We start from the raw sequence: 23,324 nt of genomic DNA on the forward strand, positions 1-23,324 counted from the left end.
GTTATAATTAGTTGGAGTGTGCAACGCAGGCAGATGCGCTCTGCAAATGTCTTGGCACTAGTGGGACTATAGCAAAGTCCAATAGCCACGTATAGGATGCCACTAGGTACACTGAGTGTTTGCTAGTATAATGGCTTCGTTATAATTAGTTGGAGTGTGCAACGCAGGCAGATGCGCTCTGCAAATGTCTTGGCACTAGTGGGACTATAGCAAAGTCCAATAGCCACGTATAGGATGCCACTAGGTACACTGAGTGTTTGCTAGTATAATGGCTTCGTTATAATTAGTTGGAGTGTGCAACGCAGGCAGATGCGCTCTGCAAATGTCTTGGCACTAGTGGGACTATAGCAAAGTCCAATAGCCACGTATAGGATGCCACTAGGTACACTGAGTGTTTGCTAGTATAATGGCTTCGTTATAATTTGTTGTAGTGTGCAACGCAGGCAGATGCGCTCTGCAAATGTCTTGGCACTAGTGGGACTATAGCAAAGTCCAATAGCCACGTATAGGATGCCACTAGGTACACTGAGTGTGTGCTAGTATAATGGCTTCGTTATAATTAGTTGGAGTGTGCAACGCAGGCAGATGCGCTCTGCAAATGTCTTGGCACTAGTGGGACTATAGCAAAGTCCAATAGCCACGTATAGGATGCCACTAGGTACACTGTGTGTTTGTTAGTATAATGGCTGAGTTTAAAAAACTTGGAGTGTGCAATGCAGGCAGATGTGCTCTGCTAATGTCTTTGCACTAGTGGGACTATAGCAAAGTCCAATAGCCACGTATAGGATGCCACTAGGTACACTGAGTGTTTGCTAGTATAATGGCTTCGTTATAATTAGTTGGAGTGTGCAACGCAGGCAGATGCGCTCTGCAAATGTCTTGGCACTAGAGGGACTATAGCAAAGTCCAATAGCCACGTATAGGATGCCACTAGGTACACTGAGTGTTTGCTAGTATAATGGCTTCGTTATAATTAGTTGGAGTGTGCAACGCAGGCAGATGCGCTCTGCAAATGTCTTGGCACTAGAGGGACTATAGCAAAGTCCAATAGCCACGTATAGGATGCCACTAGGTACACTGAGTGTGTGCTAGTATAATGGCTTCGTTATAATTAGTTGGAGTGTGCAACGCAGGCAGATGCGCTCTGCAAATGTCTTGGCACTAGAGGGACTATAGCAAAGTCCAATAGCCACGTATAGGATGCCACTAGGTACACTGAGTGTGTGCTAGTATAATGGCTTCGTTATAATTAGTTGGAGTGTGCAACGCAGGCAGATGCGCTCTGCAAATGTCTTGGCACTAGAGGGACTATAGCAAAGTCCAATAGCCACGTATAGGATGCCACGAGGTACACTGAGTGTGTGCTAGTATAATGGCTTCGTTATAATTAGTTGGAGTGTGCAACACAGGCAGATGCGCTCTGCAAATGTCTTGGCACTAGTGGGACTATAGCAAAGTCCAATAGCCACGTATAGGATGCCACTAGGTACACTGAGTGTTTGCTAGTATAATGGCTTCGTTATAATTAGTTGGAGTGTGCAACGCAGGCAGATGCGCTCTGCAAATGTCTTGGCACTAGTGGGACTATAGCAAAGTCCAATAGCCACGTATAGGATGCCACTAGGTACACTGAGTGTTTGCTAGTATAATGGCTTCGTTATAATTAGTTGGAGTGTGCAACGCAGGCAGATGCGCTCTGCAAATGTCTTGGCACTAGTGGGACTATAGCAAAGTCCAATAGCCACGTATAGGATGCCACTAGGTACACTGAGTGTTTGCTAGTATAATGGCTTCGTTATAATTAGTTGGAGTGTGCAACGCAGGCAGATGCGCTCTGCAAATGTCTTGGCACTAGTGGGACTATAGCAAAGTCCAATAGCCACGTATAGGATGCCACTAGGTACACTGAGTGTGTGCTAGTATAATGGCTTCGTTATAATTAGTTGGAGTGTGCAACGCAGGCAGATGCGCTCTGCAAATGTCTTGGCACTAGTGGGACTATAGCAAAGTCCAATAGCCACGTATAGGATGCCACTAGGTACACTGAGTGTTTGCTAGTATAATGGCTTCGTTATAATTAGTTGGAGTGTGCAACGCAGGCAGATGCGCTCTGCAAATGTCTTGGCACTAGTGGGACTATAGCAAAGTCCAATAGCCACGTATAGGATGCCACTAGGTACACTGAGTGTTTGCTAGTATAATGGCTGAGTTTAAAAAACTTGGAGTGTGCAATACAGGCAGATGTGCTCTGCTAATGTCTTTGCACTAGTGGGACTATAGCAAAGTCCAATAGCCACGTATAGGATGCCACTAGGTACACTGAGTGTTTGCTAGTAAAATTGCTTAGTTTAAAAAACTTGGAGTGTGCAATGCAGGCAGATGTGCTCTGCAAATGTCTTGGCCCTAGTGGGACTATAGCAAAGTCCAATAGCCACGTATAGGATGCCACTAGGTACACTGAGTGTGTGCTAGTATAATGGCTTCGTTATAATTAGTTGGAGTGTGCAACGCAGGCAGATGCGCTCTGCAAATGTCTTGGCACTAGTGGGATTATAGCAAAGTCCAATAGCCACGTATAGGATGCCACTAGGTACACTGAGTGTTTGCTAGTATAATGGCTTCGTTATAATTTGTTGTAGTGTGCAACGCAGGCAGATGCGCTCTGCAAATGTCTTGGCACTAGTGGGACTATAGCAAAGTCCAATAGCCACGTATAGGATGCCACTAGGTACACTGAGTGTGTGCTAGTATAATGGCTTCGTTATAATTAGTTGGAGTGTGCAACGCAGGCAGATGCGCTCTGCAAATGTCTTGGCACTAGTGGGACTATAGCAAAGTCCAATAGCCACGTATAGGATGCCACTAGGTACACTGAGTGTTTGCTAGTATAATGGCTTCGTTATAATTAGTTGGAGTGTGCAACGCAGGCAGATGCGCTCTGCAAATGTCTTGGCACTAGTGGGACTATAGCAAAGTCCAATAGCCACGTATAGGATGCCACTAGGTACACTGAGTGTTTGCTAGTATAATGGCTTCGTTATAATTTGTTGTAGTGTGCAACGCAGGCAGATGCGCTCTGCAAATGTCTTGGCACTAGTGGGACTATAGCAAAGTCCAATAGCCACGTATAGGATGCCACTAGGTACACTGTGTGTTTGCTAGTATAATGGCTGAGTTTAAAAAACTTGGCGTGTGCAATGCAGGCAGATGTGCTCTGCTAATGTCTTTGCACTAGTGGGACTATAGCAAAGTCCAATAGCCACGTATAGGATGCCACTAGGTACACTGAGTGTTTGCTAGTAAAATTGCTTAGTTTAAAAAACTTGGAGTGTGCAATGCAGGCAGATGTGCTCTGCAAATGTCTTGGCACTAGTGGGACTATAGCAAAGTCCAATAGCCACGTATAGGATGCCACTAGGTACACTGAGTGTTTGCTAGTATAATGGCTTCGTTATAATTTGTTGGAGTGTGCAATGCAGGCAGATGTGCTCTGCTAATGTCTTTGCACTAGTGGGACTATAGCAAAGTCCAATAGCCACGTATAGGATGCCACTAGGTACACTGAGTGTTTGCTAGTAAAATGGCTTAGTTTAAAAAACTTGGAGTGTGCAATGCAGGCAGATGTGCTCTGCAAATGTCTTTGCACTAGTGGGACTATAGCAAAGTCCAATAGCCACAGATAGGATGCCACTAGGTACACTGAGTGTTTGCTAGTATAATGGCTTAGTTAGAATGAGTTGGAGTGTGCAGAGGACAAGAGGGTACAGTGGCAGGATTGTGGTGCTCTGGGTAGAGGAATGGAAGCCTGCCTTTCTATTCCCTCCTAATGGTGAAATGCAGGGAGGAAATCCCTGACCTGGGCTACACAGACGCTGTTGCTGTTTGCAGGACCTGTCACCTATGGCTCTCTGACCCTGCCGGTACGAGCCCTTAAAAGGACTGCTAGAATGTGCTCTCCCTAAGCTGTCTAACGCTGTGTATGCAGCGCATACAGCTGTATCGGCGATAGGACAAAGGACGGAACTGCGACAGTGATGTCTGACACCAAAGACGCAGAAGGCAGATAATGGCGATCGTGAAGAAAATGTCCGGTTTTATAATGCAGGGACATGTGACATGCAGATCCTATCACACATGCCGTTGCTTCTCTGCCTCAAAGTCCACTTAGGTGTGTGTGTGTCTGTGATTGGCTGACATGCTGGCCAGCCCCACAAGACGCGCGCGCTTAGGGAAGGAAGACAAGAAAAAAAAAAAAAAAATGGCGATCGCCATTATAGAAACAGCAGTGATCTGAAGGCGGTGTTCACGCACACTATACACTGAAATGTGATAATAGTTTGATTCACAGAGTGACTTACACTATTACAGCAGAAACCAAGCTAAGATTTAGCTGTTTTTTGGCTGCTAGAACCGTTCTCGAACGTTTCTAGAACTATCGAGCTTTTGCAAAAAGCTCGAGTTCTAGTTCGATCTAGAACATGCCCCAAAATCACTCGAGCCTAGAACTGGAGAACCACGAACCACGAACCGCGCTCAACTCTAGTGGTGGGCAAACCACCCCAATATTCGTGTTTGGGAAACTCGCCCGAACGCTTTGTAAAGTTCGAGTTCGGGTTCTGAGATAACGTGAACTTGCGTCCAAACACCGAACTTGGACTTTACAGTTATGGGATGGGGCTGGGAGGAGGCTGTAAAATAAAGAATATAGTTAATAATAAACATTGTCATTATACTTACTGGTCTTGTGACACGTCCTGCAGACTATCTCCTGGCTGCTGCTTCCACGCTCGATCATCGCTGTGCCCTCCCGGTAACCACAGCTGACGATAGGACCTTCCGTGACATCATATGTCCATATGAATGTTATATTATCTCATTGGCTACAGACTGGTCACATGACTATGATGTCATGCAAGGCCCTGCAGTGTAGATGCTAGAGTGTACGGACTGCTGACAGGTATGACGTAACTTGTCATGTGATGGGGCATGTTCAAAATGCAGCCTGAAGTTGCCAGCCCGACCTCTTCAGACAGAAAAACAATGTTTAGTCTAAGGGGTACTTTGCACACTATGACATAGCTAGCCGATGGTAGCGATGCCGAGTGCGATAGTCCCCGCCCCCGTCGCAGCTGCGATATCTTGTGATAGCTGCCGTTGCGAATATTATCGCTATGGCAGCTTCACATGCACTTACCTACCCTGCGACCTCGCTCTGGCCTGCAAACCGCCTCCTTCCTAAGGGGGCGGGTCGTGCGGCATCACAGCGACATCACACGGCAGGCGGCCAATAGAAGCAGAGGGGCGGAGATGAGCGGGACGTAAACATCCCACCCACCTTCTTCCTTCCTCATTGCAGCCAGGATGCAGGTAAAGTGATGTTCCTCGCTCCTGCCGCTTCACACACAGCGATGTATGCTGCCACAGGAACGAGGAACAACATCGTAACATCGGTCCTTCCAAAATTATGGAAATGACCGACACTACGCCGATGATACGATTTAGCCGCTTTTGCGCTCCTTAATCGTATCAAAAACGATTTAAACACTACGATGTTGACAGCGACGCCGGATATGCGTCACTTTCGATTTGACCCCACCGACATCGCACCTGCGATGTCGTAGTGTGCAAAGTACCTCTAAGTCCACGTGGGTATAGTTGATTATAATAGAAGCGAGGGTCTGGGGGTAAGACCCCCAGATCAAGGTGTGCAGGGGGGGCAAAGCCCCTGCTTGCATGATTATAATGGAAAGGAAAAAATATCACAACTCCCCCAACCCAAACGGTCACGCCCATCAACCAAGTCTGTTACACTGATGACCAGACTGCAGTCCGTACATTCTAGGCTCAACCATCGCATCACGGCATACAATTTACCAACAGCAGTGGGTCAGCTGCTTTTATTTCCATGCAGCAGAGGCGCTGCTGTCATGAGAGTGGGGTGATGCAATGCAAGGGCAATCATCCTCTCATTGTCAGCCTGCTTCTCGCTTTGTGCAGAGTGATGTAGCAGAGCTGACATGGTTCTCTTTGCTTCTCACTCTGTATAGACACTGTCTGTGCACAGTGATGAAGCAGAGTTGACATTGCTGTCCCAGTGTATTACGTCGGACAAAGAATTTTTTTTATAATAAAGATGGAGTCTCTAAATGTTTTTCTGTTTCATTTCTAATAAAAAAAATTCTCTGTGTTGTGTTTTTTTTACTGTTTCCTAGAAAATCATAGTAACCATGTCTAATTTGGCATGACACCTGTTCTGAATGTCATCCGAGTGGGTCCTGGTGTGTAGCTCCCTCTGGTGGCCGGGAATGGTAATGAAGCTGAGTCTGAATCTGTGACTCAAACAGGTGTTGAAATTAATTAGGAATCCAGGAAGTCCTATTGCAGACTAGCCTGGGGTATTTGGGAGAGCAGTTTCTACTTGGCTGCTGCCGGTGATAAATGTTTGCTTCTGACGATGTCTTGCAGTTTGTCCTTCAGTTTCCTCTATTTATCCTGTGCTAGAATTCACTCCAGATAAATCTGAAGGTTTTCTTTTCCTAATTGCTGGTTTTGCACCTGCGGGTGTTTGTGTTTTGTTTTCATTTTGCTCTTTGTTTGTTTTCTTGTATGTAAGGATTTGGCTCTCTGCTATTTTTGAGAGGGCAGTTCTTTCAGCAAGAAAGGGAGTTTCTCCCTGTTCTGATTTTGATTACTTGCACTTTTGAATATTATTTGTTCTGTGATTTTGTTTTTCCCATTATATCTGCAGTTCTGTTTAATGTGTCTGGCACAAGAGTACCTGATATAGTGGGGAAAAGACCGTGTGGTGTTAGGTCTTTTTTTCTATCAGGAGTTTGGTATTTTTTGCAGGGGTTTTTGCTGGCTGCAATCAGTTATCCTTCCTGTCCTGTTTTATCTAGTAAGTTGGGCCTCACATTTGATAATTTATATTTTCTGTGTATTGTGTTTTCTTACATCACTGTCGTTACATGTTTGGGGACCGTGCCGAGGCATTTTAGGATTCCTCATTTCTATCTTTTGTGGTGTATCAAGTTTCTCCGGCAGTGACGAGGTGTCTAGGTGTGTTAGGAACATCCCACTGCTACCTTTAGTGTTGTCCGATAGATAGGGGATTGCGGTCAGCTTAGTTTCCAACTACTCTTGCGGTTTTTGTTTTTTCCTGATTAATGGGATTTCCCACTGAATTTTCTATTGCTAGCTAAGGGTAATCCAAGCAGCTACTGGCTGCTAACCCCCACTGCCTGGTGTTACCTTCACTGGCAATGGAAAATTCAGGTTTCGATTACCCTTTTTTTAAAAAGTTTTTTGCCAAAACACTAAAAGAAAAATGACAAGGGCTTCGCCATATTTTTGTATCCTAGCCAGGTACAGCAGGCAGCTACGGGCTACCCCCAACACCCAGTTGCCTATTTGTACCGGTCTGGGAACCACAAATATAGGGAAGTCCTTTTTTTAAATTATTCCATGAACTTTATGAAATAAAAAAATGACGTGGGCTTCGCCCAATTTTTGTGTCCAGCCAGGTACAACTAGGCAGCTGGGGATTGGAATCTGGGCTCCCCAGCTGCGAGTTGCAGTCCGCAGCCGCCCCAGAAAATGGCGCTTTCATAGAAGCGCCATCTTCTGGCACTGTATCCAACATTTCAAGGTTCCATGGTGCCGGGTGGCATGCTGGGTAATAAGAGATTAATACCAGCTTTGTTTTACCAGCTAATATTAAACCAGAAATTTTTAAGGTCAGGCCAAGTTTGACTCGGCAATTAACAATCTCCGATAAAGGGTTTAAAAAAAAGACACCACATAGAGAAAAAAATACTTTATTAGAAATACATACACAAACACACTTAGGGACTCCATCTTTATTACTCCTTCTCAGCCCGCTATGAGCCTGGTCTTCTGTCATCTTCAACCGATGCAGCTCTGCTATATAACAAAGCACAGCGGGAGGAAGAACACTTCTGCTCCCTGTGCTGTTTAATCATTCAATGAGTGAGCAAAGGTTGCTGGTTGGTAAGCAGAGCTGTAACCGCTGCCACCATTGCCATAGTAACCTAAAAAGCGGGTTACTATAGCAATGGTGTTCTCCAATCATCAGATTCTTGGCACCGCTATTCACCGGCTGTGGCATTAGTGTGTGGTAGCCAATCCCTGCATGTGGGCTGACTCTTTAAAGAGCGCCAACATGGAGGGAGGGGGAGCCAAGAATGTGTCTGAGCATCTTGCTGGTATTCGTTGCTCGCCGAGTATATCGAGTACTGAGATGTTCGGGCAAGCACCGAGTCCCGGCGAGCACCGAGATACGATGCGACACTGGCATCACAGCCCACCAGGACCTTTGATGACGTCATAGTCATGTGACCAGTCTGTAGCCAAAAAGGTAATACAACATTCACATGTGACTGGTCACATGGGTATGACATCATGAAAGGTCCTGTAACTCAGTGCTGGTTACCGGGTGGCACAGCAATAATCAGACAGACGTGGAAGCAGAAGTGGCCGGGAGACAGAGTCTGCAGGACGTGTCGCGGGACCTGTAAGTATGATCATAATGTGCTTTTTTTCCAACCCCTGGACCCGAATTGGACTTGAACTGTAACATGAGTCTCCCTGGAAATCTCATGATCGAGATTGTGTATACGAACACCATATGTTCGGTACAGACCCTGAACTTTGGAGTTCAGGTTCGTCCATCCCTAGTAGATACCAGTCCTGCAGAACATATAAGAGATTGCAGTACAAAATAGATGGCGATTTACAGCTGTTGTTCTTCTTATGTAATTGTTCCATCTTTTCTATCTAGCCCAGACCCACATAACAACTTTTTCCAGTCATGACTCGGCTGTATAAATTGCAAAAAAAAACAAATTTAACTTCTCACAATTCAAGCCCCATCCACATCCATTCCCAACCTTTCCAAACTCCTAATCCTGTTGTCACCCTATTGCTGAACCACTGCTGAAATATGTGTCCCTATTAGTGATCCTTTTTGTTAGAGACTACCTTGCATACAATGATGCCCAAAAGTGTTGGCATCCTTGAAATTATTCCAGAAAATCAATCATTCCTCCCAGAAATGTATTGCAATCACAAATGTTTGGTTATACACGTTTATTTCCTTTGTGTGCATTGGAATAAGAAAAGGGAGAAAAAAAGCCAAATTGGACATAGTTTCACACAAAACTCCAAACACGGGCTAGACAAAATTGTTGGCACTCTGAACTCAATGCCTTTAGAACCTATGATCTACTGGTACATCCTAGGTCGTGTCGGTTGGATCCTCCTTCCAGCACCACTGGCGGAGCACTGTTCCTTCTCATACTGCCACATAAGTCTTACCATATAGTGAACATAGTAAGTTAAGAAAAAACAATAAACAATTGTGGAATTGACATTATTTAGCAATTTCATGGCACTTGGAATTTTTTTTTCCTGTTTTTTTAGCACAATATATGGTAAAACGGATAGTTTCATTCAAAAGTACAACTCGTCTTTCAAAAACCAAGCTCTCTAATGCCAATATTGATGAAAAAATCAAAAAGTTATTGCTTTTGGAAATAACAAGGAAAGAACAAAAGCACAAAAACAGAGAATTGCAAAGTCGCAAAGGGATTAATATTTGGTTGCACACTCTTTGGAATAAATAACTGCAATCAATCGCTTCCTATAACCATGACCAAGCTTCTTACACCTTTCATCTTGAATTTTGGACCACTCTTCCTTTAAAAACTGCTCCAGATCTCATTTTTGAAGGTGCCTTCTCCCAACACCAATTTTAAGATCTCTCCACATGTGTTCAATGGGATTTTGATTCAGACTCATTGCTGACAACTTCAGAATTCTAATTTACTTTGCTTTCATCCATTTCTGGGTGCTTCTTGAAGAATATTTAAGGTCATTGACCCATGACTAAAGGGGGCTTTACACGCTGCGACATCGCTAATGCGGAGTCGTTGGGGTCACGGAATTTGTGACGCACATCCGGCCGCATTAGCGATGCCGTTGCGTGTGACACCGATAAGCGATTTTGCATCGTTGCAAAAACGTGCAAAATCGCTAATCGGCGACATGGGGGTCCATTCTTAAAAATCGTTACTGCAGCAGTAACGAAGTTGTTCCTCGTTCCTGCGGCAGCACACATCGCTGTGTGTGACGCCGCAGGAACGAGGGAGCTCCCCTTACCTGCCTCCCGGCTGCTATGCAGAAGGAAGGAGGTGGGCGGGATGTTACGTCCCACTCATCTCCGCCCCTCCGCTGCTATTGGTCGGCGGTTCAGTGACGCTTCAGTGACGTCGCTGTGACGCCGCACGGACCGCCCCCTTAGAAAGGAGGCGGTTCGCCGGTCACAGCGACGTCGCCGGACAGGTAAGTATGTGTGACGGATCTGGGCGATGTTGTGCGGCACGGGCAGCGATATGCCCGTGTCGCGCAACAGATGGGGGCGAGTACCCACACTAGCGATATCGGGACAGATATCGCAGTGTGTAAAGTAGCCTTTAGGATGCAAACCCATCTTTTTGATACTGGTAACTACATTGTGATGCAAATTCCTTTGCTAATCTTCAGATTTCATGATGCATTCCACACAGTTAAGGCACCCAGGGCAAAGGGCAGCAAAACAACCAAAAAAAAAATCTTTGAAACTCTACTATATTTGATTGTAGTTACTGCATTGTTTTCTTTGTAAGCTTTTTTTGTTTTCAGCAAACAGTTGAATGAAGTGCTTTACTAAAAAGCTCTTTCTTTGTCTCATCCGTGAGACGTTTTCCCAGAAGTATTTTGGTTTAGTCATGTACATTTTGGACAACAACAGTCAAGCATTTTTATGTCTTTGCATCAGCAATGGGGTCCTCCTGGGTCTCCTGGCATAGCATTTCATTTCATTCAAAAGTCGATGAATAGTCCGTGTTGACACTGATGCATCCTGCAAAAGCGTATCCAGTGGCATTCAATAATATAAGGGTACATTGGCATTGCATTATAGCTATAAGATATTGAAGAAAAATATATAGCTAATGTGAAAAATGAGTAAAAAGACATAGGTATTGCATTGCTATTTTGGAAATATTGACAGAAAGAGAATCTTGGCTTATGTATTGGCCAATCAATGTGAGCCCAATAACCAACGGCAAACTGATCTCATTATATCGGGAAACTAAGTTTAAATGCTTCTATGTGCGATTAAAAATCTGCGTGTCTGAGCAGAATTTATTAAAGCCAACCAATTAAAACCAAGAAAAGGAGTGTTGTCAATGGCGTGTCCCACTACGGCATAGGATGTACATTAATATTTCAGAATAGTTAAATATTTTACAGTACAGAAGGAGGTTATAACACCTGCATATAGAAGCCGTTCATACAGGGATAGAAACCAAAAAATATAATAATATACATTATAACACTATTCAAACAAACTATGACAAATATACCAAAGAAAGAAGGAATCTGATCCAAAAAGCATTACTACAAGTCAAAAATCAACCAATCCATAGATCTAATAAGTTGCAATAGTGCAAGGATAGAAATACCCACCAGACTGTGGCAGAATCGATAAGCCAACCATTTACACTTCCAGAGTGCCAAACCACATTTTGCCTAAATCTTTGTCAGGCCTCCTGACATGCCATTGACCACACTTCTTTTCCTTGGTTTAAATTGTGTGGTTTTAAGAATTTTTAATTTTGAAGGTAAAGAAACTTGATCAATAATATATATATATATATATATATATATATATATATATATATATATATATTACTTTTGGTCATGAGGATTAGCTGCAGTGTTTTGAGTTCTAAACTTCTTGATTATGTTATGCACCGTGAACAGAGGAATGTCAAGCTCTCTGGAGATAGCCCTCTGATGACCCACAGTGTGTCCCTCACACTGTATTAATTTCCACCCATATTTCCCCTACACTGCAATATGACCCCCAGTATTTCCCTCATAATGTATTATGGCCCCTAGTATTTTCTGCACACTGTATTATAGCGCCCATTATTTCTACCACACTGTAATGTAGCCCCCAGTATTTCGCCCACACTGTAATATGGCCCCCCGTATTTTCCCCACTTGGTAATATGGCTGCCAGTATTTCCTCTAAACTTTAATATGGTCTCCAATTTCTCCCAGACTGTGATATGTCTCCCCGTATTTCTTCTGTGTCGCCCCAAGGGATACCGCTCCAGCTTCAGTGAAGTCACAGGACCTTCTTCTGTATATTTGGCAACAGGTAAGTTAGTTTTCATTTTCGTGATGCCACTCACGGTTTGCGGTCAGGGTTATGGGTGACCGCCACTGCAGGTTTAATGAGCGTCTGAGGCTGATGGGGTCTGCAGTCGGATGGTGTGACCTCCCGTGAGTGAGGTAGGCCCCAGGGGCTCAGGTGTGTAGAATAACAGGTCCCAGAATAACTCAGGAAGAGTCCAATAGTCTTTAACTGATTTTTACTCACTGTGCTGTTGTTGTGAGCTGACCCGGGCGATGCTGCAATAAACCAGGTAGAACCAGGTATCCTTTGGGCCAGTCTGAGGGTAACAGGTAGCTCGCCATCCTAGCACTTTTGTTTTCGGATAACTCTCTGACCTGAAGTACTGTGGGGATCTATCCAGGGAGTTGCTACTGCCTTTTCTCCCCTTTTTGGATCGTTTGCTGGCAGCGTGGACCAGGTGAGATAGCTTCTGGCTCTGTCTCCTTATGGGTCCCTAAGTTGCTGCTGAGGCTTGGCCTCTGAAGGTTGGTGAGGTACTAGTAGTTCCCCTCACTGGCAGGTTTAGCAGATAGTTACATTAGAGTCTGCTCTGGGGACCTGTACCCCGTGCATGCCTAGGCACCAGGAGCACCTCTTTCTATGACTACCTGGGACCGTTCTCCCCTGTAAAACAGACACTACACCACGCAGGGTCTAACTGGCAGGAGCGCGTGCGTCTCCTTGGTGACTGGCGAGCTCCACTACTATACTGGTTCCACTACTTTCTTCCTGACAACCACTGTACTTTAGCTATCAGCCCCTCCGCTTCACCTCTTGAAAAGAATTGAAGGCTAGCCCTCCTCTTGAGACTACCCAAGGGTCCCCTCTAAAGATGTGGGAGACCTGTTTGCTATGTGTCTGTGTTTACACACCTCATTCTGGCCTTTAGGATTACCTGGAAGTACTGTCCCAGCATGGGTGCAGTACTCAGTGGTGCCTGACCCGGTCAGGGGCGCCACACTTCCACACTGTAACACAGCCCCTTGCATCTAGGGAAGGGGGAGATGGGGACCTCTGACTAAACCTACCGCTGATCCTTGGAGTCCCTCATCACCCTAAATAGGTTCTGCATTCATGCACCAAACCAGATACGTGACCCTAAAAGGACCATAGTTCTGGACCCTAGATAGGGAACAACAGGGATGAGCTCTTTGTTAACCACACTAAACATTAAAGAAGAGACAGGGAGCACACACATGGGGAAAGTGTATAAACAACTCCAGATGTCTCATGAAGAAGTTCAGCAAAAAGCCGCATTGATCCTTCAGATGAATGCAAACCAACTGAAGGGAACTGGAATAGCAGTGTTTCAGTAAGAAAACCTTAGCCAAAGAGCTGGTACTCCAGCCTTCAAACACTGCTGGCCAACACTGCACTGAACCCACTACATTGTTGGTTTCTTCAACCTTACAGGTCTCACCCAACTTGCTGGCCGAAAAAAATCTCTGTCACATAAATGTTCCTTTTCAGGATCTTGCTGCTTATGTACTTCCAGCTACACCTCAGACATATCCACCAGGAACTCTCTTCCTATCAAGATCTTCACTTTACTCTCCCTGCTAAAAGAAACACAGTCACCTTTTCCTGCAGGTTAGCTCCTGCCTAGGGGTTAGTCCCAAAGTTAACTGTCTCTTTCCCTTACTATCATTTTCTGTGAAGAACTCATCTTTCTCACAGCATAATGCACAACATTATACAACATATGAAAATGAAAACTGTGACCTCTTTTGGCCGGTAGTTAGCACTTCAGGCCACATAACAAGTACATCACAGTACTACAACAGTATTGTGCAATTGATGTCTTCAGGGTGGATTTGTGAGCTGGACCACCTCCTTACATGAGGGATCATACTTCTATCAACTGTGCAAAGACAACTTGTAATATCTCTGCATTGAGATCAGAATATCAATACATCTCTGTTCTGGACTGTTCCTGTGCGAGATGTAATGAAATTCTGCTCTGCTTACACTGCATAGTACAAGGGTACAGCATAACAGACATAAGTATAATTACTGATACATCTCCAGGCAGGCTGTGTGGGTTAGACACAGTATAGCAGAACTAACAGGAAGGTTGATGGAAAGGTTTGTAATGTGACACAGGTAAATTCAGCTGTGCTGACCCTCTGTGGGAACCTTATCTTAAACGTGTCTTTTTAATCATGTGAGAGGTTAGGGCAGGATATAAAGGATGCCTTTCATTCATCTCACACACTGAGAAAACCACTTTAAGCTATGGTGGGGTGTGTTCTTTCTTTTGATTTCTGCAGCCTGCTTATGGTCAGCATTATATAATGAGGAAAAGTACATGCATCCAGTTAAAATTCTATTATATCATGTGCAGTTAAACTTGAAAAATTTGGTGAAAGATTCTCTTTAAAATGACAGCTTTATAGATATATTATTTTCTACTTAATATTTTTTATCACACAAAAATAAATGAATTATTTTTATATTTTCTATTTTAAACTTATAAATTAGGACATAATTTAGATACTTCTATCCTCTCTTCCTTCATTTTGTCTGTCTTTAAAGGTTTATGTCAAGATAGAAAGTTATCTCCCCTCCACAGGAAATCTAAAAATTAGAGATGAGGAATGCTTTTGAAATTCGAATTTGATGAGTTTTCCCAAAACAGTAGATTTGCAGTGAATATATTTGCATGAATCTCAAAACTAGAAAGTTTCCAATTACATAGAAAATACATATGGGGGATGGAAGGGAGAATGAAAGAGATACAGCCCCTCTTACCATAAGAGCTTAAACGTTACAGAAGAGAAAGACTTAGGGTACCTTCACACTTAGCGATGCAGCAGCGATCCGACCAGCGATCTGACCTGGTCAGGATCGCTGCTGCATCGCTACATGGTCGCTGGTGAGCTGTCAAACAGGCAGATCTCACCAGCGACCAGTGAACAGCCCCCAGCCAGCAGCGACGTGCAAGCGACGCTGCGCTTGTACGGAGCTGCCGTCTGGAAGCTGCGGAGACTGGTAACTAAGGTAAACATCGGGTATGGTTACCCGATGTTTACATTAGTTACCAGCGCACAGCTGTGTGTGCAGGGAGCAGGGAGCCGCGCACACTGAGCGCTGGCTCCTTGCTCTCCTACCATAGCTACAGTACACATCGGGTTAATTAACCCGATGTGTAATGCAGCTACATGTTCAGAGAGCAGGGAGCCGCGCACACTGCTTAGCGCTGGCTCCTTGCTCTCCTAGCTGCTGTACACATCGGGTTAATTAACCCGATGTGTACAGCAGCTACATGTGCAGAGAGCCGGAGCCGGCAGCACAGGCAGCGTGAGAGCTGCAGAGGCTCGTAACTAAGGTAAATATCGGGTAACCACCTTGGTTACCCGATGTTTATCTTGGATACAGCTTACCTCAGCTGTCAGATGCCGGCTCCCGCTCGCTTCATTTGTCGCTCTCTCGCTGTCACACACAGCGATCTGTGTGTCACAGCGGGAGAGCGGCTTTGAAGAAAACGAACCAGGGCTGTGTGTAACGAGCAGCGATCTCGCAGCAGGGGCCAGATCGCTGCTCATTGTCACACACAGCGAGATCGCTAATGAGGTCACTGCTGCGTCACAAAAAGCGTGACTCAGCAGCGATCTCGGCAGCGAGCTCGCTGTGTGTGAAGCACCCCTAAGACCAGCGGCACACGAGCGTAAATTGTCTCATGCAAAAAAATTGGTTTGATTATGCAAATGACACTTGGATCAAATGCTAATTAGGGTTTTATCAGAGTGTCAGCTCAGTGTGATCCAATTCTCTGTCTGGAGAACATGTAGAATAAAATTTCTCCATTTTCTCCATTCTATGAGTCAGTGGAAATAAGACTGCAGTCAGATTTCATCCGATGTTTTCCATACACACATATATATGAAGGGCTGTGCACCATCCAATTTCGGACGAGAAAAAAAAATGCTGATCAGCACTACCCGAAAGAATAACATTGGTAAGATTGCTATCCAATAAAACATCAGATAGCACTCATCTGATCTGTACACCTGGTGTGAGCAAGCCCTTACCCACTGACTTTGGAGATGAAAAAAACTCTGTTGTACAAACTCTCGTCCTTTGGGCTTTTTTCCACTTGCGATTTTCATGTGGAAGTGCGATCCGATAAAACATCAATGAGGCAGTATCCTCTTGCCTTTTATTTCTCAACATGAATCAAGCTCTCGGTGCAATCGCAGCATGCTGCGTTTTGCAGTGAGTCTCGGCTCACGCACCCCCATACAAGCCTATGGGAGCGTGTGAAAAATCACACTGCAGTCGCATGTTATGTGACTGCAATGTGATATACGCAGAGACAGACAGCGGAGGAGATGGGAGAAAATGTTCCCTCCCTCTTCTCCGAGGAAGTGATATGATTGCAAGATCGCATCACAGTCGCATGACTCTTGGCTGACGCAGAGGAAGCGGTACGCAAGTGTTAAAATAAACCTTTGCCAAACACTGATCTCAGATGGAACAGGTACTAATCACCACTATACAAGATATAATAATTTGTAAAATATAAATCAATTGGGCAGTATGGCAGGCCCACACAGCAATACAAAGTGATGTAGCCAGTTCTATGATGTGTCAGCAGTTTGGGAAATGAAAAAATGAATTTGGCGATCTTAAAGAAATCTGCTCCCTTCTCTTCATGGATTGATGTTTTAGTCTCAATTTGCAACCAAATCTGTAAACTATGCATCTGGTAAATAAAGAATTTTACAATACTGAGATAAATGATGGCTGTTTCTGCTCATAAATTATGTAGGGAGGGGATAAGAAGGAGGAGGGAGGATTTAGAAGCAGACAAACATTCTGCTGCAAGTTCTCAAAAACAACAGTTACACTTGAATGCTTTTTCTTTCTTCAAATTTTAAGTTTGGGACACATTGTACTACTTTTTTGGATTTGTATCTTCACTTAGTATCTGCATGACATATCCTATATACATTGATATAATTAAATCTTTGAATTTGCAGGAGATACTCACAAGAGTAATGCGATAGGACATTTTTACTGGAGTCTATTTAACGGTGTATTACAGTATATCTCAGCAACTGCAGAAATGATGATTGTAACCTTTGTAAATATAACTGTAGTTAGGAATAAACATGTTAAACCCAGGCCGTCATTTGTCATTTCAGCAGAGATAAAATATAGTGTATACTTAATCACGTTTCAGAAAAGAGTCTTGGGTCCTTAATGCACAGGAGATTTACTGAACTAGATGATATATCTTTTGGTGTTTTGAAAAGTGATGAACTAACCTGACATTTTTATCTACAGAAATGTAATTTACTTCAATCCAACTAACCCAATGGGAATATCGGTTGTTTAGAATAAAAAAGGGAAAAGAGCTGCACAGTATATGTGCTTGGAACTCTTCCTAGAAATAGGCCTATCTGAAAAGAGGTAGAGTATATCATGGTCTCTCACATTTTGGAGTGAGAGTGGATTAACACATTACACTTTATTTTTGTGTTCATTGTCTAATTTGGCTTATGTTTTGCCTGCAGAAACCTATCGGCTGTGTGTTGCCATCAGTTCCAGAAGGATGAGTAGTCTTATTACCATTCGACTTTTAAAAATCATTCTCCCAGTTTAAAGCACAAGAAAATCAATGTGTTTCCTATAAAATATTGCACACCGAGCAAGAACTTTGAATGAGTAATGAGCATCCACTTGTATCCGCCTGATCCTCCGTACTCTGGCTTTCATGCACTAACCCCAAGTTAGTATGAAGATAACATTGATAATAATGTAATCCCCTCTACTGTTACACAATGAGTCACTGTGTAATATGCATTAAATTAGAAAAGAAATCAATATTAACTGAGAGAAAGCTGCTGTAATCCACTGAAAACACAGTAGTAGGTGGATAATGAAGAAGCAATTTTAAATGGATAGCAAAGGCATCTTCTAAGGCTTAGCTTAGAAACTCACATCGGGATACAGATCTATAAAGCCATCAGAAACATTTAGCTTTACTTTCAAAAGATCCAAATAGTATCAGATTGAAAATGCTGGTATGGTATAGCTCACCGGAGCTCCTATGTCCTGCATTATTATGACCACCATCAATAATATTGATCATGATTACATATGTAACCTCAGAAAATAGAAAATGTTTTTTTTTTTACATTTCTTGGATATGATTGGAATATACTTTCCTTTCTGTACACAATTTGCATAAAATGTTCATTGTAAACTCAATTGGACAATGTATATATTTACCATAGGTGATTTTGACTAGTCATGAAGGAATCAGTAAAAATTCTAATTTGACAGTCCAGTAGACTTTTGCCACAAAATTTGACTTGCATCAGTTTTTTTGATGCTAGTTGAATGTTTCTTGTCCTTTGGGTCTCAAAAGTCTCAAGAACATAATAATAACAGGGCTGAATCAAAAATACTGTCAAGATTCTGATATTTTTCTTTTGATTGACTGCTATAATACACCTGAAAAATAGTGCTGCACATTTCCTCTCCTTACCACTAGTGGTTGATTTTTTGAGTAGCGCCCCTGAAGCCATCAGGGAGCTACAAGGTACTGCATCCCCACCATGATGAAGGGTTCACCCCAGGGACCCTGAAGACCAGTGGCGGTAACAACAGAAACATTCCCGTTGATCCCTGTTTTTCCCTAAATTCCCCAAAGACTGGCACCAAACTAGGGTTGGACCTAATGGATGGCAGGCAGTGGACAGTCAGAGTCAGTCAGTAGTAAGTCGGTGACAGAGAGAGCAAGTGGAAGCACTGACAGTAGTGTGATGGTGACCTGAGGGCTCAGGCGTGTGGTTTCTGGTGGAGTACAGTGGAGTGCTCGCGGAACCATAGCACCAACGGGGTAAAGAATCCTAGGTCAGGTAAATGCTCCAGGCAGACCTGATAAAATCTGTACAGTGAGGGGACAATCAAGGACCTCACTGACCTTGAAGTTCAGGAAACAGTAGCAATGGGAGAACTGGGGAACAGGACCAGAGACTCCAACCCCACAGGGTTCAATCTACCGTCATACGGACTACCGTTGAGAGACTACCAGGAAGGGACCCCCAGATGCTCAAAGCCATGGGGACCCACTAACCAAAGACAGGTGCAGGGAAAAGAAGCCACCAGGTCACTAAAATGGCACTGGTACTAAGGTGACCAGCGGTTAAGACCAGCCTTTCTCGGGTGAGCAGTTTGCAACAGACTGTGAGTAAAGGAACCAGTTATACTGCAAACCCTTGTTTGGCCTACCTTTTTTCTGCACCCATCAAAATCACCTATCCTCTGGGACCTGGCCCTGCTTGTGGAGGGCCTAACATCCAGGCTGCCACCAAGACCAGCCCCAGTAGTGAGAACTGTGCAGCGGCGGCTCCATCTATATAGCCGCAGCCCACAAGTGGCGTCACATTATAAACTTTCATTTAATCTCCCCTGTAAATATACCCCTTTTAAAAAGTGTCCCCAGGGTCACGGAACTGGGCAATGGCCAACAAGTGACATCTTCCCAGCACTACACCGCCCGGGACCGAGTACCCCATAGCTCTGGGAGACACATTTGTATCTGAAATTGCCCTTTAGCAAGATAGACAATGTTGATCCTATGGAATCTATCTTGTTTTCTGTTAGGCCTACTTAATGAGGTTTTCCCACAAACAAAGCTCATTTTAATCTATAGACATTGTATAACAATAAGCTCCACAAATGGATGTGTTTTAAAAAAAATGTTCCTGTGGTGAGATAACTGTGTACTGTGTAATAGTTGTGTCTGAGCTTACGGAGACATGGTCTGATTATACCACAGCTCTTGCGCTGTGGAACAAGTATTAAAGTATACAAACATTACAGCATGGGATTGCAAATAATTATTTCTTTAAGGTTAAAACATTTTTAAAAAACAGAAAGGGAAATATTTTACCTCACAGAAAGAATCAGCTGTCATTCTGTGTTGTAATGTCTGTATAATCTCTTTTACTTCCTCCCATGCCCAGGAGCTATGGTATGATCAGACTATGTTCTGTGCATGGTCAGACACATCCATTACACAATACATAACAGGGACACATAGATTAGATTATCTCAGCACAGAATTTTTTTTTGTTTTTTAAGCACATCCAATTGTGGAACTTTTTATTATTTCAAGATCTAATGAATACAATGAACATTAAAATTAACTTTGTTTATGGGAAAGCTGCTATAAGAACACTTTAAACTCTGACTCATTGATTGATTATTGTTTCTAGCCTTTAAGCCTGCTTTACACGTTGCAATTTCGCATACGATTTCGTATGTGATTTGCAACGCCACCATCGTAGTGTGGCACGTTCAATTTGCTGAACGTGCTGCACATACGAGTAACCCCTGTCACACGTACTTACCCGTCCATACGACCTCGCTGTGGGCGGCGAACGTCCACTTCCTGGAGTGGGAGGGACGTTCGATGTCACATTGACGTCACACGGCAGCCGGCCAATAGAAGTGGAGGGGCGGAGCTAAGCGGGACATAAACATCCCGCCCACCTCCTTCCTTCCGTATTGTGGGCCAGGAGCCACAGGACGCTGGTAAGATCTGTTCATCGTTCCCGGGGTGTCACACACTGCGATGTGTGCTACCCCGGGTACGATGAACAATCTGACGTGCAATTCTAGAGACAGGTACGATGTGTATGCGATGAACGTTTTAACGTTCAATCGCAGTTGCACGTACCTGTCACACACTGCAATGTACTTATAATGCCGGATGTGCGTCACTTACGACGTGACCCCACCAACACATTGTAAGATACATTGCAGCGTGTAAAGCGGGCTTTAGTTTAGCTTCATTCTTCTGTGAACTGTCTTACCCAGACTGTTGCTGCACCTCTCAGGCTTTCTCCTATCATTTCAAGTACCAGTTCCAAGGATTTTAACTACAACTTGCTGTTTCCCATTTGTGGTCTTCTGGTTACTGGATTCCAGCACTGCTCCACCAATATCATAACAAATACCTCATTGCTCACCTGTCCTGCAACCCATTGTCCAGTGTCTGTGTGTCCTTGCCTCCTTTTCAGTGATCTTCAGTTGTTTTTCTGTGTAATGAGGTCCTTTTCAGTGATCTTCACAGAACACTGAGTAACACTCAGACATCACAATGTTATGACTTGCAACACTAAATAGGCCTCAAACGTGCTGACGAACATCGTCAGAGGCCTATTCTGAGAAGAATTAAGTCAATATACATGTTTTCTATTGAAGATCACTGAAGGGAACAAGACGATGTGAAAAGCACATGAAAATCACAGAAGAGGACCCACAAAGCACCAAACCATAGGCTACTGTGTCAGGATCAGTGAGCAATAAGATGAATATTTTTTTACAGCTCTCTACAATTTAAGAAAATGGCAGCCAGCTTCAGCATTTCAGAGAAATGGCAGCCAGCTTCTCCAAATGCCACTTAAGGTGATTGACAGGTCTCATGTTACCTTGATATCTGCAATCAGATAACTTATTCCTGAAATATACACATTTTTCTCATGTGAAAGAGCTATTGCCCGCGGCTATAGGCAGGGCACTTATCTGAGTGGGAATCTGCCTCTAGACTTAATCTTTAATAAAAAAAAGTGCTATAAAATCTGGGCCGGTATCTGCTTTGGCTTCTAGGCACTGTTTTGTGAGTGATGCTCAGTAGCAGCAATCGTATTTTATTCTTAGGACTTGTGGCTCTGTCAAGTCGGAAAGCTACAGAATTATTCTGTTGTCTTGGTTTCTACTGCTGTCAGCACCTACTGCAAATCATTAGAGATTCTATCCTGGTTTATGTCCCTGTCCTGTGTTTTGACCTGTTAATTACCAATCATTGATCTCGGCTTGACATTTGACTACCAGCTTGTTTTTTATTCTGTTCCCGATTTGACCTGCTGGATCTGACACAACTTCCTGACTATCCTTCTTTCCAGCTTGTGCCACTGAATAGCATCAAACTATGTGGCCCTTTCCCAGGGATCTCTGTTTAAATCAAGAGCCATGTAAAGGGGTTAAAGGGTGAAAGCCAGGGCAACCACTGAATTCTGGGAAATGTAGTTGTTTGTGCCAAGCCTGTTCGTGGTAGCAATTTTGAGCTGCCAGGTGATTACTAGCAGTGCGTAAGACATGGAAAATACCAATGTGAGACATATTGCTAACACTGAACAGTAGAATTGAACTTTATCTTCTTACAAACCCATTTGCTGCAGCTTTCACACCTCTGCTGTACTGCAGCAATATTACAACACTCGCTGCCCGTGAGATTGAAGCTGAGAGGAACCTGCAGATGTGTTAGGTATAATCAAATTGTCTCTTCAGTGAGGAAGTAGACCAGGGGTCTCAAACACGCGGCCCCTTAGGCTGCTTCGTGCGGCCCCCAGGCCCATGCCCCTGTTCACTATCGCGGAAGGTGCAGGGGCCGCAGTCACTGTCTGCACTTTATGTCAGATGAATGTTTTGCAGGCTCTGCGCGCTCGCGCCGGCAATACAATCATCAGACATAAATCACTGACTGGGTCTGCGGCCCCTGCACCTGCCATGATAGTGAACAGGGGCGCCGCACGAATCAGAGGTGAGGCAGCTGAGGGAGCATGGGACAGGTGAGAAGAATGGTGCTTTTTTTATTGTGTGTGTGAAGCACGGTACATTAACCCCTTAGCGACCTATGACGTACTGGGTATGTCATAGTTCCCTGGTACTTTAGGACCGATGACATACCCAGTATGTCATGGCGAAATCGCAGCCCCAGTGGCTGCGATTGCTTTGCAAATACAGTACCATAGATTTGGGGAGGAGGGGACCTCTGCCTGACCTCAGGAGGGGTGGTGTCTCCTCCCCGGACTTACGGAGGCTGTGATTGGCTGAGCGGCGTTCGTCAGCCAATGACAGCCACTGTAATGTTTCAGCCATTGAAAATGGCTAAAACATTGAAATCCAGCCATGGTCAGTGCAGATATAGCACCGATCATTGGCTGGAGCTGGGTGACCTCAGTTTCACCCGCCCCCAGCTCTGATTGGAGAGACCGGCCTTGTGACCGATCTGCCCAATCACTGTGGGGCCAGAGACCGCTCCCCTCACCTTCACTCC

This window comes from Anomaloglossus baeobatrachus, chromosome 3 (genome assembly GCF_048569485.1).
Source record: "Anomaloglossus baeobatrachus isolate aAnoBae1 chromosome 3, aAnoBae1.hap1, whole genome shotgun sequence".
Taxonomy (NCBI): domain Eukaryota; kingdom Metazoa; phylum Chordata; class Amphibia; order Anura; family Aromobatidae; genus Anomaloglossus; species Anomaloglossus baeobatrachus.